Below are 15,678 nucleotides of genomic sequence, written 5' to 3' on the forward strand. Positions count from 1 at the left end.
TTCTCTGGATTTCTTTCATCTAATAAAAATATTTGTCTACCCAAGCAGCAAGTCAAATGTAAGTTGGCTTTATTACTGTAGTGACGTGGAATGATTGGTTGCTGGGTGACCTTGCTTCTGAGTTTATGGTCTAGGCCAGCTCTGGCAGCAGAGGTGTGGCCAGGTATTGCACTCTGTTGTTAGGCTTCTCCTGAGATGATCAGAGGTTCAGTGTCACTTCTCCTATAGTGCCAGGGAAGCTGAAAATGTTTGCCGTTTGTTATGTGAAAACCTGGATCTGCAAGGAAGGTCTGAGGGAGATAAATGCCTGACTAGAGGAGCTATCAAGGCTTAAAAGAAAGGCCAAGCTCTGTGAAATTCTGCAAGGAACTAGGATCTGCAATCTCAGATTAGACCAGTGGCCGTAAAACTGGTGTGTGGTTTACTGCAGGGCTTTCGCAAGCTGGGATACTAGAACCTGCATGGTTTCGTTTGGTTTTGCCCAGAGGGTGATTTAATGTTTTTCATTGGAAACCAAAGTTTTTCAACAACTCAGATATGGAAGAAAATGAAGGAGCAGATATTTTGGAAACCAGCCCTGTCTCTAATGGTCCTTGGTGCAAGGTGAGGACTTTTTGGTTTATTTTTGTTTTGTATTTTTTTCCCCAAGTACAGAAAAGATTATCTCCTTCTGCTGTTTACAAGTGACTTCAGTAAACCATTGCCCTTGGACCAGACTGCACACAACCTCTGCATCAGCCTTCGTAAACAACTTCAGAAATTCCTTAGAGCAAGGTTGTGCTAAACATTAGAAATAGAAATGAAATGGTAATGTGTGCGGTTAAGTGACTGTCATCCACCTCACTGAAAGTTTCAAATATCCAAGTAACTACAGGTTTCTGTGCTGTGGAAAGTCCCAAAATAGTTTTCTTAGGTGCTTGGAAAATCCAGAAACTTCTTACAATTTTAGCAAAGCCACTGCTTAAAGATTTGCAGGTCAAATGTGTTCAGTAAAACTGCAGCAAGCATAGGCTAAGATAAGCATTAACTTGGGCAAACAAATTGACAATTTAACTACATAGAACTCGATGTCCAGCAGCAAACTCCTCATATTCTTCCAGAGCTCACTCGAGAACATTTAACCTTCCTAATGGGTCAGCTGTGCTTCTTGTCAAAGCTCAAACAGTGACGTTAGGAGATTGTTTTCTGTTTGCTTGTGTTTGTAATTTGATCTCATGTAACAACATTGTCCTCAGCTCACATATAACCACAGGGGTAACTCTGACATCCTGTCTGAAAAAAAACCCTTGTTGTTTCCTGTGCTTGAAATTTGAAAGATTTCCAATTTGGACAGGTTAGTGTGTTTATATTAATCTCATCCTGTTACATGAGATTAAATGATTAGTATTCTGGGAGCTGGGCATTCTGTGTCCATTTTGGTTTCCCCCAAATTACTGGAGGTTTTTTGTCTTTACAAATTTTGGAGGTGACTGGTGGAAGTTTTGCTGTTGCCTCTGTAGAGGCCAGAATTCAGTCCAGACGTTCGTGCTTTGGAGAGTGTCTGGGAGATCATGTCAGTAATGTGCCAGTTCAGATTTTAGCTCCAAATTGCCATTTGTTGATAGGAGTTACTGAAAATTAAGACAGAGCACTTAGGAAACTGGCAATCTGCAAAATATCTGAGTGTGAGCTACTTGTTCAAAAATACTATTAGTGAATACAGAAATACATATATCTAATGAAAACATATTTGGTTTCAAGAGCTGGTCAAGTGAAAGAAAAACAATCACCTTGTCCTGTTGGAACATCTGCTGGGCATTGATCGCTTGGAGCATCTCCCACACTGCTGCCTGACAGTTGTTCTCATTAGTGCTTATAGTCCTTCACTTAAGTGTCTCCAACAAAAATAGGCATCACTCTTGCGTTTGCCATTTACTATTCTCATTTTCTTGTTTACAAAGTTGGATATCCAGTTAAAAGGCAGAATCAAGCAGCACTCGGAGGAAAAAAAAGGGACAAAACAATGAGAGCAGTTTGTAAACACTGAAATTTATTCACCCCAAATATTTGGCAAGTGGGCAACAATAACAAAATATGCTCAAAGAACTCCAGACCAGTTTGCAATCAACATGTCTGTGTTTTCATAGTATATATTATTATTCATCTGAGATCCTGATTTTTGTGGAGGGGAAGAGTTAGAAAATTATTTCTGGAAGTAGTGTGTGGCTGTACCCCTTGCTCATCACATTTTTCTACATCTGCAAGTGTCCTGTTTCAAGAATATCGCCACTTTTTTAGACATGAGTTCATGGGAGCCTGGGCAGGATGCACAGTTGTGGCAGGAGAGAATATATTGAGTAATCATATGCACTCCCTCGTGGCCTAAAGGTTCACAGAATAGGTGGAGTTTTCATACTACTGTTTAATGGCTCATAGAATATGATTTTTCTTCTGTAAACCTTGGATTTTCTAGCTTTTCCTTTAAAAACTAGAAAAAACTTTTACCCTTTGGGAAAACCTTGAGGATTTTTTCAACCATCTTTTAGTTATATTGATTGCAATCTTTTAAAATTTTTCTTCAATATGGTAGCACATTTTTCTCAATAAGTATTAAGAAATAATATTGAGAATAGTTAATTAACCAGCCATTCAGTGACTGCCTTCACATTTTTTCAAGTGCAAATTTGTGTTTGCAAATCACTTTGTCTGCATCTTATTGTGGGTACAAATGTTACTCATTAGAACCTCTTTGTCGGCATCCCAAAATGTGCCAATGGAAGATCCAGCTACAAATATTTGTGTTTCCTATCTTAGCGTTTAGTTTAAGAGGATTCAATCTTGTTTCAAGATGCAAGCAAAAGTGTGTTGATGTCTTTTATTTATGTTTATTACAAAATTATAAAATACTGTCGTTTTCAGTAATGAGGCTGGGGAGTGCCTGTGATGTGACTCAGCATGGATACGTGCACGCGGGCTGGCTCGCACCAGTGCCAGCAGGGACTTGCTTTCATAGAATTTTAAATGCACTTGTAGGTTTTTAAATGAAAAGAAGCTGGTTAGCTATTAACTTGCAGAAATATCTGATTTTAGAGAGCAGATTACAAAACAAACTGGATTTTCACCAGCTCCTGAAGGGCAAACAGTACACTGGATTTAGGGGGAGAAAGAATTTCCTCCATGTATTTCCCTGCAGTGTGTTTGTGTTGAAGATTTTTCACTCTCATAGTACTTGATGTAAATGTTAATTAGCACTCCAGGGGAAATGTGTTAACAAAGTACCTTTGACATAGGTCCACAGCTACTTTGCTCTGTAGCTGCAGGCTGGAAGGATTAACTGGCAAAGTAGCTTGTACTGCTTTTGAGGAAAGTCTTCAAGCTCGAGTTCCGCGGAGCTTGCTGAATGCTTCCACTTTGCTGCTTTGCTGCAGCTCAGGCCGTGCTTGCTGTGCCACAGAAAAGGTGCCAGGTGAAGTGTGACCGCTTCTAAGAAACTAGAGCACACTCAGAAAAGAGATATGTCCAGCCTTAAACAGGCTGCAAATAAGTCTACCTGGGCTATGGCTTTCATATGATGAGGAAAAAGCAGTGTCTTGACTTTGCACAAACTTTGTGGCAGAAGTGATTCCTCCTCCTCCCATAATGCTGATCTTGATTAGCAATAAATATGGGTGGTAAAGTCATTAGTGTAAGCTGTTAGAGTAGAAAGGTAACAGTAATGCATTCATAAACACATTTACCTCATCACTGCACTTCTTTCCATAAACAGCAGGCCAGAGACTCAGAAATGGAAATAATCTGAAAGGTGGGATTTTTCAGCAGTGTTCAAACATACCTTAATTCAGATTAACATATAGATATTGCGGTGGTGCCTGGCCAGATTAATTCCTGAACCTGCCATGACTTCTGTGAAAACATATGCAGAGCAATTTTTTAAGATTTGGCTTTGCTGTGCAGTATCAAATCCTGAGTTCCCCGTGATGAGAAATAGCTCATTCTTAAACGTTTAGAGAGAGAAAACTCCAAGGTTGCTAACGGCTCTCTGGAAACAAGGTTGGGAATTTCAGCCCAGCCACCATGAGCCTGATCTGGGGTTTGCACTAGCAATGGCAAACTGGGCTGGAGGAGAGTGCCTGTGTCTCTAGGAGCAAAGGGCAATACTGCTGTTGGGAGCCCTCCCCTTCCCTGGAGCAGGATGTCATGTGAAGGATGCTGGTGTTATGACATGGCTCTTAATCTGCTGGTGTGAGCCTGGCACCCCTCTTGTGTTGTCCTCAGTGGGTATTTGCAATGAGCCTAACTTATGCTTTTTTCCTGCATGTAAAATGATTTATTTCTGGCTTTTATGGTCCTGTGGGCAGTTTCTAGCCTGTGAACTGACTGTTGCTGGTGACAGACATCAGCCTGTTTCAGAGCTGACTTTGAGGTTTTCGGAGACTTTGTCAAGGAGGAGCAGGGTGGATATGAACTAGAGCATATCTGAGTGATGGGTGGCCCACAGGGCATGGCGCAACCCTGACCTCTAAGTCAGCCTTGAAGAGGCACCACTGCTTTCTGCTCACCACATCTCCAGGTTACAGGTGTGAACCAGGCTGCATGGAGTGTTCTTGGGCTGCCTTTCAGCTGTGCCTTCAGCTTGGATTTTCCTATCAGCTGTGATCTGGGACAGCTGTGAGATGATTTTCTGAGAGAGGGAGTTCATGTGAGTGCTCTTATTTTGAAGTGCAGGTGAAAAACACCAATCTTCTCCACAGTGGGAGATCTCCTCGCTTTGAATCGTTGCTAGATAAATGTGGCCTTGACTCAGTAAAATATGTCCAAAACTACTGGATGGAAGCCCTCTGGCACAGTACTGCATGAGGACACTGCTTCTCGGGAGGAGAGTTTTATTGTGTTCCCTACTGCTCCCCTCCATACCTCTGCAGGGAGCTCCATCTGAGCAAACAGCCCCTCAGTTGCAGTCGGAGAGAGCTGCCCAAACCTACTGTGTGCTGAGGCACTAAGCATGAATGGGGAACCTGGGAAGGCACCCACCACCCCGTAGCATCTGAGCCTGCCCAGCAGTGTGCTTCTGCTCTGTTGAGTCCATCAGCCCCCCCTCCCCCTCATGTGCATGGCTAGATTTTGGCCTTGTCTTCTTGGCCTGTGGAGTGGTGACAGAGGTCAGACTTGAGCTGCACTGGTTGGTGTGGTGGGTGTGTTAAATTGCTTTATAAAGAGTGATGGGCTGGGTTAGAGTCTGGCTCTCTGGCCCAGTGCCTGCTGAAAAATTTGTTGTGGGGGTGCTGGGCCCTGAGTTTGGCTGCCTGCAAGCACTGGTACCTGGAATGCTGCCTCTGACATGAGTTTTTCCCTGCTCGGGCTCATTTCTGCCTAAAGACAAGTGTTTTCATCCAGGAAGGGTGTACAGCAGGGCTGTGCTGGGGAGCAGCAAAGCCTCAGCAAAAAGACACCTCCTTCCCTTTTGGGCTGTGGCATGAGCGGTGTCTGCCTCTCTTCCACCTGCCTCTGGCCTGGAGAGGAGACACCACAGCCAGGCTGGGGAGGAGGTCATAACCAAGCAGACTGCCTGCTTCCATATCCCATGGTGGTGACAAAAGATAGTATTTATTCTGATTAAAACAATTCTTCTTGAAATTGCAATTAGTCTTCTAATATGGGTGTCTATTCTTGTCTGCCACATTTTAGGAAAAAGTAGATATACAAGTCAGCAATTGTCCAAGATCATGGTAAAATGGAAACTTTAAGGACAACAATTCCATCCACAGGGTTGCTGTTTATGTGGCTGGCTTAGGTTTTGGCTCTTTCTGTAAGTTATCTGACTCCTCAGCACCCCGCCTGGGGTTAAAATTCAGCTCTAGACAAGTGCAAAACTCTCTCAGGTTTTCTGATAACTTGTTTGCTGTCTAACTCGGCAATAATCTGGTTCTCACATTGAAATAAACTGATCACCCAGCAGGAACTGGACTTCTGCCTTGTTGAACAATGAATGTTGCTTTAGTTGCTTAAAAGGAAAACATACAATAAATGCAGAATTCTTGTTGAGCCAAACAACTGAAAGAAACATCACAACATTCCTTAAATCAACAGATGGCAGTTTTCAAAACAAAATCTGAACAGCAGCCAAAAGCTTATGAGGTAGGACGTGATACTATGACCAAACCAAGACCTTGGATCTTCTCTGCCTAAACCATGGGGATGAGCTGGGAGGTCTGTCTGGTGACATTAGCTTGTATCTCAGAAGAGCTGCTTGTGCATGAACCTACCTGCTTTGCAGTCAGGAAATTTAATTATTGCTTCCACAGTAGCCCTCACAGAGTACCCTCTGCATGAAATATGCATTCATACATGATCTGTCCCATAATTTCTTTTGTTTCCGCATATGGAGTTAGGGTTAATGTTCCATACACTGTGGACAAATAGTAGTTGCCATGGGTACCATAGCCTTTAATTTCCCGTCTCCTGAGTGATTAAATTCCCCACCTTAATTTAACTTTATTGGTTTATTTCTGTAACTCCTTATTTCCTTGGTTTGCTTCCCATGAGAGAGCAAAGCAGGACATTTCACAGGCTACTTGTATCTTCTCAGGGTTTTGCATTTTTGCATACTGGTTTTGGGGAAAATTGAGAGTTTTTTCACAAGGTGTATCAAGCAGCAGGAAATACACTGGAGTGATACCTGGCACCCCAAAGGCTCTGTGAGCCCTGGGCTCTGCAGTGGATACACTGGCTTCTTAAAGCCTCTGCTACTGGAGACCTCACAGCCTCGCTGGGCAGCCTGCTCCAAAGCTTTGATAGTTTTAGTGTCTGAGTGTTTCTTCCTACCATCCTGTGTGAGCCCACCTCCTCTTGTCCTGTCTGCAGGAGATAATGTAGAACAACTTTATCTGTCTTCTTCTGAAGGAGCCTAATGCTGGTAACAGCCACAGTGAGCAGTCACCCTGCCTGCTGGGATTCACATGGAGAATCTCCAGAGGAATCTGATGGGGTCTGAGAGTTTTTATCTCAGGCCTTACAGTAACAAAAGGGCTACATTTTTCTGATGAGATTTTGGGGCCTTTCTAACATTGCTAGCTGCTCTCCCAGTGCCTTACAAACTGACCAGGTATTTATGTTTATTCCATAATCCTAGCCCTCCAGAAAATGGCATAAAATAATATTGAAATGGGAACCACAAGCCATAAAAACATAGCCCTAGTTGGTAAGTAAAATGAATAAGTAGCTGTTAAATGCAAAATGAAAAAGCATAAAAGGACAGTGGGAGCTTTTGCTGTTTAATTTGAAGTGTTCTATAAATAAAGCTAGGTTGCTACATATTGACAGAATTGGTCACCCCTAATTTAAGGCATGTCATAGGCAGTGGAAAAAGTGTCCCATAGACTTGACTAATGTGGATAGAAATAGAGAGCAATTTGGAAAAGTAATGATATAATGCCAGCCTTGTAGCTGCAGACCCTGCAAGCTGGATGTCACTTCTGTCAGCTGAATGACGCTTTCCTCCAACAACCATTTATGGTGATTGAGGTTGATTAACTGACAATGTTTATTTTGAAGTCATGCTAATTAAAGCTAGAGTGTCATCTGCAGTGTAATTAACATGCTCCTCTGCACCTAATTCATTCTGACAGTATAGATTAATGATGGTAAATGGCTAACAAGGATTTATCATGAGATGATTGTTGGTTCTACAGACTGCCTCAGACAATTACAGGAAGCAATTGTTAAGTTTAGGCTATTGTCCTGGTGTAATCGTGCATGTTCATTCTTAGCTTTGTTTTGCAGTAAAACCTATCCAAGGGCTTCATAAAGACTTAGTTATGGTCCCTAAGAGGCTGAGCCACAATTGTAAATGGGGGAGAGGGAGACACAGACTTGTGATGCTGCTCTGATTTCTCAGTATTCTAGTGCTTGTCTCTGCTGGGACTGATCAATATTTCTTCAAATTAAATGCTTTTGCAAATGTAATTCTGTTGAGAGGTTGGGCAGTGGTGTCAGCCATGCAGTGAGGTGCCTATCTGGGGCTAGGCAGCCTTGTCCTGCATGGCAGTGCTGGGGTATTCTCCTTGGGGAGAAAGGACATTTTTCTCTGAAGCATGCTACAGGGCCAAGGTAACTCAGCAGTCCTGTCTGTGCATCTACACCGTAGCCTCAAGAGTGGTCAGTATTTTGAATTACCAAAACACACTATATAAAGAGACACCCCTTTGAAATTAAGGTACTAAGTTCCCTGCAAGCTAAGAGCCTCAGGGTGTTTCACTAGTCCAGCTTGAAAAATCTTGACTTTCTAGCCAAACCAGTCACAGATGGGGGGACAACACCAAGTCACACAAAGCAGAAAGTCACGGAAAATGACATAAATGAAGAGAAATTTTCCAAAGCATATAGGGCACTCAGTCTCTGGTTACTTCTTACAAAAAGTAGTTTCATCATTGCCTTTTCTTATTAATAGCTTCCTTGTGTACACAAGGACTTAACCTGGCTTATTTAATCTGCGTCATGTACTGCTGCAAGAATACCTGATTAACAAGATGATCAAAGTGTGCTGTTCCACGTGTCAATCAATAGGAATTAATACACAGGAGCCTAGTCAAAAATGTGAGATTATAATGGAAATTTGGTTTTCTTTGTACATAAGTGTTGCTGTGTGAAAAAACAAGTGCTAATATGGTGACCTGAGCTCCACTACCTCCCCTCCCTAAGGCTGGCATTTTTCTTACTCCTTTCCTGTTCCTCTATTTGTGCCAATCCTGACCTCCTTCCTAGGTATGGTAAAGCTCCTTTGTGTTTGCAGCAGAGGTCTGGGATTTTTTGATAAAAGAGGTAAAACAGTGGTATTGCGGAAATGCACAGCAGTGGTATTTTCCAGCAGCAGGTATCTAAGTGTGATGGGGGTCTGACATTTTCCCCTGATGCATGTACAAGCCCTGTCTTGAGAATCAGGCTGCAAATCAACTTCCATAGCTTGTAGCAGGTACTGATTACAGGCTGAACCATTTATTCCTTAAAGTAAATGGAGCAAACAGAGAATTTGAATTGACCACATAGTCAAATGAAAGCAGTTCTCCAGATAGGTCCCCCAGGGCACACAGCCAGGCCTTGGCTTGCTTTTCTTTGTAGCCTAGATGGGCCTGAAAGAAACTAGTGATCATAGCCTCAGAGCCAAATGGGTTAATTCCTACAAGACTACAACAAGGACCTTTGGCAGAATGCACAGCAAAACAGCTTCTCTCTAGTGGCTAAGTAACATGCTGCAGTGTCAGAAACAGTTTGTTTTTGGTACAGAAGATGGCTCTGTTGCCCCCTCTGCACACTAGCTTTTCCTGAGATAGGCACACAGCAGGGAGAGGCTCATACCCCACTTCCCTCTACCTGGGATGTTCCTCCAGCCTCCTGTAAGTCCCACTGACCTCTGCAGCACCTTTTGCAGTGCTGGCCATGAGCACGCCGTTGGCCAAAGCTGTCATTGACCCCAAACGGACTTGAGTCAGTCTCTGGTGTAGGTGATTTGCCGGTGTCATGTACTCCTGCACCAGCCCAAACACAAGGCTTCACTGCAAGTGGTTTTGGTGTTTATAGGAAAATATTGCTCTGCTTTGCCCATGCAGTCCCGCGGACACTAGCTTATCCTGGTGGCTTGTTGGTTGTGCAATGGTACTTCCTGTGCTACTTCTCTCTGCTCTCTAACCAAATAGTTTCTCTTCCACCAGTAACCACACAGGATGGATAAACAGAGACAGGGAAAGAGCAGAAACACTTTTTTTATTATTTTTTTTTTTTTCCCCCTTGGAACAAAATCTATTGGGAAATGAGTATATCTCAACTGTCCCTCGTTCCCTAACCTCAGAGAGGTGGTGATGAGTTGGCTTTGGAAGGGAGGAGCATGTGGATGAAAGAGGAGGTCTCTGGGGCATCATGGCCATGGAAACGCACAAGTTTGGTGTTAGTGATTGTCACTGTTGGCTGCAGAGATACCTGCTCTGCACCTTCAGCCCTGAAGAAACAGGTATATCTGAAAGGTTTTTCTCATCTTTGCAGTTTTTCACCTGTGAATAAGAAAATAGGGGTTGGGAGCAGAGCTGGATGAATGGTGAGTTGTTTGGTTTGCTCTCTGGCCCCTCCCCATAAATATGGAAAATAAATATAGATCTAATGAAACTAAAAACAGAGGTTTCTTTGGAAAAAATGGATGTGTTTAGGAGGAAAATTCTTAAATTTTGCAAAATGTTTTTATTCAGTCCCAAACAGAATGCCTGGTGTTGCTTTATAAGCTGTTTATTTTTGTCCCCTTTCATTTTGGAAAAGAAAAAAATCAAATCCAAACCATTTCATTTAGAAAATACCAAAGCAAAACGTTTAACAGAATCACAAAATAGTTGAGGTTGGAAGGGACCTCTGGAGATCGTCTAGTCCAACCCCTCTGCTCAAAGCATGTTTGAATATGCTATACATTTCTGTTTTGCATTTTTGTCTGTGTTCACAATAGTTTCCCAAATTTGGCTTGAATTTCCAAACAGATCTTGTCCCCCACAAAAGGTATTTTGTGCGTTAACTTAATACTTACTGTTTTTCTATTTTCTGAGGCTTCTCTTTGGGACATCTATGTCCTTTCTGCCAAGCTGGCAATGTATACTATCTTTAGACTCCATATACAAGTGTTTCCCGGATGTCACAGATTTCACATAGCTCCTCTTTTCTTCTATATGGCTTTATATTTGCTTATTACAGCTCACTGCTTACTTGTGACTGAAAAAAATGTGGAAGCTCATGGAAGCAAAAAACGAGTAGCTGTTCTAAGAAGTAGTTACATACTGTCTAGTTGGCTTCCTACCTGTGTTCATACATCTCAAAATGCTGATTCATGTCTGCCAATGATTTTCTAAAGTGACAAAATAGTATCTGTTATTTATCCACTAACATTTTTGACTAGGTGTTTAAAAAAAAAAAAAAAAAAAAAAAAAGATAAAGGAATTAAAAAAAATACAGGGACTGATATCACATAAAGAGCAGCTGGTGACCCAGAAACATGAATGACTAGGATGTCTCAGGCTTGGATGTACCCCAAAGTTTACATAAAACCTAAAAAAAATTGTTGCATTGGGAAAGTAATTTATTGGTGCCCACAACAGTGTTACCCATGTACCCTGTGTGGTTTGGCACCTGAATTCCTACTATTTAGGGGTGATTGCACTGTCTGAGCTGTCATTTTGACAGAGATTTTTAATGGTAATTGGTGTGATTTGGATACCGGCTGGAGCAATAAAATGGCTTTTGTCATATTTGCAGTCAGGAGATGAGATGCTGCAGGCAGGACTGAGAAAACCATCTTCTGCTTGTCTATGCCAAGTGCACTAATGTAAAGTCTATGTGAAGGAACCCCCTACTCTTGCTTCCAGCACAGCATGAAACTTGCTTGTTCTTGGTGAAATGGAAAGACAATAATGGCTCTATCAGAACATGCAACTCAGCCCTTCTAGGTTGTTTTTTGTTTTGTTATTTTTTAATTATTATTCTGTCAAGGATTTTAGTTTCTTATTCTGCCTTTTCTTATTGCAAATCATAATAACAAGCTAAAACTTAGAGTTCCTTTGCAAAACTATGCCCTCATGCTTTCAGCTGAAGCAATTTTCCAACACTGACATGAGCTCACAAAATGTTAGCCTGACTCTAAATAAGATTTTTCCAGAGTTGGCTGAAGGTTTTGGCTTAGTTCTAGAATAAATTGATTTGGAAACCTTTCTGGAGTTGATTCTGGATAACGTGGCACCATTTAAAGGAATTTTTAAAGCCATACATAATTTGCCCTTTCAAAATACTCAAGGCTTTTAAATTTCTCACCCTAGAAAATATCTGTCTTTTCATTAAACGTCAGCTGTTTCCAATTGCTTCATTCTATTTTGGTCACCTATTCTCTTTTTTTCTTTCCCATGCATGACTAAATATCTTCTTTAAATCAACTTGAAGCAATTCGTTTTTCCATTCATCCATTCAGTTGTGCTGGTTTCTTTCCCCGTTGGAATGCTACATGAATGTCATACATTGAAGGAGCAATACCATCTGTGTAGTCCTGAGCGCGGGAGTACTTGGCACCAGGTCTGCAGCTTAATAAGTGAAAAACATGGAGACAGTTTCTGCATGTTTTAACTGGTTTATTTCCTGCAGCTCTGAGCAGAAACACTGACGCCGTGGCAGCCTCACACAACAGCGTGATGCTCAGGTCCATGGTCTCATGGTAAGCATGCCAGAGCCTAATTCTGTCTCAGCTAAGTACTAAGCTGAAGCAAACTGGTCCTTTGGAGAGTCAGGCATGCCAAGCCCAGGAGCCAGGCCATGCTGCTCCAGCTGTGCTGCCTGGGAGCAACTCCTGAGCTGTCTCTGTGCAGTGCTCCACTGCCGGTTCGGATGTGCTGGCCTGCTCACACCGATGGCACCGCTCTGCGCTGTGCTCTCCTGCCTGGTGTGGATCTGCCATAAGAAATAGGTTACATTACTTTGTGAGTAGGTGACTGGATGCCTTGTTAAAAGTGCAGTGAGGTGCAGGGGCCAGCTCTCCTTGTAAGATGTGCCCACACAAGTCCTGCATCAAGCTCCAGTGACCAAAGAAGTGTTGCTGTTCCTCAGTCCTGCCAGCTCTGTAGTACCTAAATCTTGCATTTGCCTTAATTTGCATAGCTGACAAGCACACATACTGCTCTTCAGTAACCTTGTTTTGTTTCCTTCAAATTAGAATGAAATTTCTCCAACCTTTGATCTCTTGTATAATATACAAACACCCACCAGTTTTCTGATTGATGTGTATGTGACACATGCATTTTCCTTTCAGTTGACCAATACAGACGCTGAAGTTATCCATGAAAAAAAAAATATATATAAAAAAATCAAGCATAGGAAAAGGTTTGATTTGAGTTTCTTTTTTTGGTGAAGAAAGAGTATGCTGGAGACAGATTTGACAAAGTGAACGATGTAGGTTTTCATGGCAACTGCATCCCAGCTCTAGCTCTTGTAGTCATGGCTGATCTAAACTATGCTGCACTCTGCAAGGGCAGGATTTGGGTTCAGGCCTGCCAGAAGGCTCCAAGCACTAAAGTCTTTCTGTCCAGAGTGGGATATGTAAAGCTACATTTCCTCAGGATTTTTGCCAAATGACTAATCTTGGACCCTTTCAGGCATTCCAGCATGTCTGGTTAGTGGTTACTCTAGCCATCCTATCATGTTTTTGCAAACCGAATGTCTTGCATGCTATAGCAAGGTGCATATTTAAACAAGAGGTGCCTAAAGTGGATTTGGGTGGTGTTAGTAGCCTGCACACAGTGGCTTTACATCAATGATAACCATGTGAAGAGGGAGCACTGTGCATATACTCAAAGAGACACAGGAGAATCAGACCCCTTTCTACATAGTTTACTTAAAAGTAATGGGCAGGGGAGATAGCAAAGAGGAATCTTTAAACACAGTGAATTAATTAGTTTATTAACTTTTATTTTCATTTTCATGCAAGTGACAACTAGCTGTTATGCTCAGAGACGAGCTGATGAGACAGTGCTCTGCAGTGAGCCACTGCTCAAAAAAGCATCACACTATTTACTTAAAAAAAAAGCTCACTTTTTCTGTAAAAAGATCCTAAGCTTGTAGCCTGTTCTCTTCCATAGCCTTGCTTCTTCTAATTTGCTAATGGACTCTCTAAAACTGGACTAATTATGGTGATTCCTTTTGTGGTGAATTGTGGTGAACCTTTGCATGGTTCACGGAGCTTTTTCAAGGCATACTCCAAGGGGCATTCAAGCATTATCTCATAGGATTTGCCTTTTTGTTTCAAAACCAGTAATATGTCCAGACACTGATCAGCTACTGTACGTAGCTCAAATGCTTTCCTGTAGCCAGTATATCTGCCAGAGGCTGCTCCTGGTTCCTGTGAATGCTCTTTGGGTTTTCACTGTACATTTTACTTTGATGATAAATCATTGTGGTTTCAAAAGGTTAATCATAAGTGCTCTGCAGAAGTGATGTTCTGTCCAGATAGTATGGTTTCCTTTTAATTGTCTTTCTGGATCTAGCTTTGTTCTTAATACTATGGGATAATGGGCCAAAGGTGGCACTGTGCAGGCTGTGTTGATAAGAGCTGAATTACATGACAAAATTTTCCTTGTGATCTTCCTTTTTCTTCTAACTCTCCTGACTCCTTTCTCCCCTTATATGGAAGCACTTTGCTTTATATCTCCTTTTTGGCATCAGGGCTTTATGGGCTGGATCAGGTCACAGTACTCAGTTGTCTGACTGAGGCAGCACTGATATTCCGAGAGGATGAGCTGACCTCCATCACAGCCAGTTGTGTGAGGAGGGAGCCACGTGCCAGTGAAATCCCAGTGGGTTCCCAGCCTGAGCTAATAAACAACATTGTTTTGTCTTTGTAGGTAACGCTGAATCTTCTTATAAATGTGTTAGATGTTGTGGTTACATGATTCTATTGTCTTTGTTGAGAATTACAGTCAGTAACTTGTTGTACCAGTGCAAGGAGGTATTGTCATGCTCTAACACGTTGCTGTAAAATACCAGGTGTTCGCACAGAGGAGGCTTAAAAGCCCTTTGTCAGGGTCCATGCACCCTGGCTAGCTAAGTCTGATTTCAAACTCGTACAACTCGATACTCATGAAGAGGACTAAATAGCTGCTTTAAGTGGGAAGAATTAGAGGGAGCTGATGGCTGTGGGCTCTACCCACCAGTTCCCTGACTGGCTGGCTGAGATGTGGAAGGGTTGGGGATTGTGCCCCTGAATGCTGTGTCCAGGGCAGTGCAGTGAGCCATCCCAGGATGTCAGAGACGAGAACTGAGCTCAGCCCTCCTGGTTCCACTCTGCACCAGGAAGGGGAGGGAGTGCTCCAGCTGCATCCGGCCCCTCCATCTGGCCCACAGGAGGCCCTTGAAGTAAAGAACAAAATAAATTCCCTCCACCCTAGCAATTTTCTCCAAAGCAGATCGGGAAGCAGCAGGCCTATATTCTGTGGCTTGCAGCGGGCATTTGTGAGTGTCCTAAGATGCCTGCATTTTGATGACAATATCCCAAAGACATGCCTCTGGTATTTTTTCTGTGCCCACAAACAACATTTGAAATACATCACACAGAGGACCAAAATCATCTCCAATGGCTTCAGTGGAGTTGCTTCTAATCCTAGAGCTCCTTGTCTGGGTACCAGCACCCAAGCACTCCAAGCGATTTGGCTGAAGAGAGCCATAGCAGGCTGGGAGAGCACAGCAGCACACCTCTGTGCCTGCTTCTCAGCTAGGAAGAAGTGATGTTCTCAAAAGTTCAACTGTTGCGCAGAAAATGCCAACAGTTCCACGCTCAAACAAGAACTGGGAAGTCTTTTAAACCAGCAGAGCTAAGAAAATAGAGATGAAACCTGTTCCCTTGTACTGCTGCAGGGAGGTTCTCTGTGGGTTTCTGAGCTTCCCCCAAACTCTATTATTCCTCATATGCAAGTCAGATACTGAGTAAACCCACTGTACACATATCCCCAGTGCACCAGCTCCTTTTTCTGCAGTGGTTCCCTTTTGTAACAAAGCTGGGAGACATTCCTTTCTAGGAGCAACTAAATGCCATCTTGCTTGACTGTTACTAGCATTTTCATGATAGACTGACCTTCAGAGAAATGTGCCCTTAAATAAGTATCAGAAAGTTGCTATGTTCAAAACCTTTTAGATGATCAT

At 42.5% G+C, this 15,678-nt stretch overlaps 1 protein-coding gene across 1 annotated transcript in view; it reads left to right on the plus strand.

Annotated features, from left to right (window-relative positions):
- Nucleotides 1–207: 207 nt before the first annotated feature.
- Nucleotides 208–15,678, plus strand: part of LOC127388957 (high affinity cAMP-specific and IBMX-insensitive 3',5'-cyclic phosphodiesterase 8A-like) — a 163,798-nt gene continuing 148,327 nt past the window's right edge. Inside the window, exon 1 of the transcript XR_007890517.1 lies at nucleotides 208–603. The gene's annotated coding sequence lies outside the window, so the exon portion shown is untranslated. The remainder of the gene's footprint in view (nucleotides 604–15,678) is intronic.

Source organism: Apus apus, chromosome 10 (assembly GCF_020740795.1).
Source record: "Apus apus isolate bApuApu2 chromosome 10, bApuApu2.pri.cur, whole genome shotgun sequence".
Lineage (NCBI taxonomy): Eukaryota > Metazoa > Chordata > Aves > Apodiformes > Apodidae > Apus > Apus apus.